The sequence below is a fragment of the Arachis ipaensis genome, chromosome B8, assembly GCF_059453495.1.
Source record: "Arachis ipaensis isolate K30076 ecotype BB chromosome B8, ASM5945349v1, whole genome shotgun sequence".
NCBI classification, from domain to species: Eukaryota; Viridiplantae; Streptophyta; class Magnoliopsida; order Fabales; family Fabaceae; genus Arachis; species Arachis ipaensis.
This window is the reverse complement of record NC_142443.1, coordinates 49,720,546-49,723,575: the sequence shown is the minus strand read 5'-3', so window position 1 is coordinate 49,723,575 and position 3,030 is coordinate 49,720,546. Positions and strand designations below refer to the sequence as shown.

General features: G+C 39.1%; 1 non-coding gene and 1 pseudogene across 1 annotated transcript; one reads left to right on the top strand and one right to left on the bottom strand.

Annotated features, from left to right (window-relative positions):
* The first annotated feature begins 495 nt into the window (after window positions 1-495).
* On the top strand, window positions 496-2,823 carry LOC148548024 (uncharacterized; annotated as a pseudogene).
* LOC148548025 (small nucleolar RNA R71) lies at window positions 1,024-1,127 on the bottom strand. The gene has a single exon (XR_015897616.1). It is a non-coding gene; the product is annotated as a small nucleolar RNA R71 (small nucleolar RNA).
* Window positions 2,824-3,030: the final 207 nt, after the last annotated feature.

Below are 3,030 nucleotides of genomic sequence, written 5' to 3'. Positions count from 1 at the left end.
ATCTTTTTCAATCAATCTTATCTTTTTGTTTCAATCATATCTTTTTCAATTTCAATCATATCTTTTTCAAAAACAAATTTCAAATCTCTTTTAATCAATCATATCTTTTTGTTTCAATCATATCTTTTTCAAAACTGCCCAACTAACTCTCTACCTTTAATTTTCGAAAATTCCTTCCCTCTTTTTCAAAATTTCGTTTTAATTAACTAATTGTTTTAATTTTAATTTAATTTAATTTCAATTTTAATTTTTGAATTTTAAATTTAGATTTAAAATATTTTTATTTTATTTTGTTAAATTTTCGAATTCTTCTCTCATCTCTAATCTCCTTCTATTTATTTATTCATCCATTAACACTTCTATCCTCACCCTTGTGTTTGGATTCTAATCTTTTCCTTCTTCTATTCTTACTTTCTTCTACTCACATAAAAGAATCTCTATACTGTGACATAGAGGATTCCATATTTTCTTTTCTGCTTTTTTCTTCTTTTTCATATGAGCAGGAACAAGGATAAGAACATTCTTGTTGAAGCTGATCCTGAACCTGAAAGGACTCTGAAGAGGAAGCTAAGGGAAACTAAAGCACAACTCTCTCGAGAAAATCTAACAGAAATTTTCGAAAAAGGAGACATGGCCGAAAATAATAACAATGCAAGGAGGATGCTTGGTGACTTTACTGCACCTAATTCCAATTTACATGGAAGAAGCATCTCAATCCCTGCCATTGGAGCAAACAATTTTGAGCTTAAACCTCAATCGGTTTCTCTGATGCAACGGAACTGCAAGTTTTATGGACTTCCATCTGAAGATCCTTTTCAGTTCTTGACTGAATTCTTGCAGATCTGTGATACTGTTAAGACCAATGGGGTTGATCCCGAAGTCTACATGCTTATGCTTTTCCCGTTTGCTGTAAGAGACAGAGCTAGAGTATGGTTGGACTCTCAACCTAAAGATAGCCTGAACTCTTGGGATAAGCTGGTCACGACTTTCTTAGCCAAGTTCTTTCCTCCTCAAAAGCTTAGTAAGCTTAGAGTGGATGTTCAAACTTTCAGACAGAAAGAAGGTGAATCCCTCTATGAAGCTTGGGAGAGATATAAGCAACTGACCAAAAAGTGTCCTTCTGACATACTTTCAGAATGGACCATTCTGGATATATTCTATGATGGTCTATCTGAACTATCAAAGATGTCATTGGACCATTCTGCAGGTGGATCCATTTACCTAAAGAAAACGCCTGCAGAAGCTCAAGAACTCATTGACATGGTTGCTAATAACCAGTTCATGTACACTTCTGAGAGGAATCCTGTAAGTAACGGGACGCCTCAGAAGAAGGGAGTTCTTGAAATTGATACTTTGAATGCCATATTGGCTCAGAACAAAATATTGACTCAGCAAGTCAATATGATTTCTCAGAGTCTGAATGGAATGCAAGCTGTATCCAACATTACTCAAGAGGCATCTTCTGAAGAAGAAGCTTATGATCCTGAGAACCCTGCAATAGCAGAGGTGAATTACATGGGTGAACCCTATGGAAACACCTATAATCCCTCATAGAGAAATCACCTAAATCTCTCATGGAAGGATCAACAAAAGCCTCAACAAGGGTTTAAAAATGGTGGAAGAAACAGGTTTAGCAATAGCAAGCCTTTTCCATCATCCACTCAGCAAAAGACAGAGAGTTCTGAGCAGACCCCATCTAGCTTGGCAAACATAGTCTTTGATCTATCTAAGGCCACTCTAAGTTTCATGAATGAAATAAGGTCCTCCATTAGAAATTTGGAAGCACAAGTGGGCCAGCTGAGTAAAAGAGTCACTGAAACCCCTCCTAGTACTCTCCCAAGCAATACAGAAGAAAATCCAAAAGGAGAGTGCAGGGCCATTGAATTGATTACCTTGGCCGAACCTACACGGGAGGGAGAGGTCGTGAACCCCAACGAGGAAGACCTCCTGGGACGTCCAGAGATTAATAAGGAGTTTCCCTCTGAGGAACCAAAGGACTCTGAGGCTCATCTGGAGACCATAGAGATTCCATTAAACCACCTTATGCCATTCATGAGCTCTGATGAGTATTCTTCTTCCGAAGAGAATGAAGATGTTACTGAAGAGCAAGTTGCCAAGTACCTTGGTGCAATTATGAAGCTGAATGCCAAATTATTTGGTAATGAGACTTGGGAAGATGAACCTCCCTTGCTCACGAATGAACTGAGTGATCTGGATCAACTGAGATTGCCTCAGAAGAAACAGGATCCTGGAAAGTTCTTAATACCTTGTACCATAGGCACCATGACCTTTGAAAAGGCTCTATGTGACCTTGGGTCAGGGATAAACCTCATGCCACTCTCTGTAATGGAGAAACTGGGAATCTTTGAGGTGCAAACTGCCAGAATCTCATTAGAGATGGCAGACAACTCAAGAAAACAGGCTTATGGACAAGTAGAGGACGTGCTAGTAAAGGTTGAAGGCCTTTACATCCCTGCTGATTTCATAGTCCTGGATACTGGGAAGGATGAGGATGAATCCATCATCCTTGGAAGACCCTTCCTAGCCACAGCAAGAGCTGTGATTGATGTGGACAGAGGAGAATTGATCCTTCAACTGAATGAGGACAATCTTGTGTTTAAAACTCAAGGATCTCCTTCTGTAACCATGGAGAGGAAGCATGAAAAGCTTCTCTCACTACATAGTCAACCAAAGCCCCCAAAGTCAAACTCTAAGTTTGGTGTTGGGAGGCCACAACCAAACTCTAAGTTTGGTGTTGAACCCCCACATTCAAACTCTAAGTTTGGTGTTGGGAGGTTCCAACCTTGCTCTGAACATCTGTGAGGCTCCATGAGAGCTAACTGTCAAGCTATTGGCATTAAAGAAGCGCTCGTTGGGAGGCAACCCAATGTTATTTAATTATTTTTATTTTATTTTCTCTTTGTTATTTCATGTTTTATTAGGTTGATGATCATGTGGAGTCACAAAAACTACTGAAAAATCGAAAACAGAATGAAAAACAGCATTGAAAACAGCACACCCTGGAGGAAG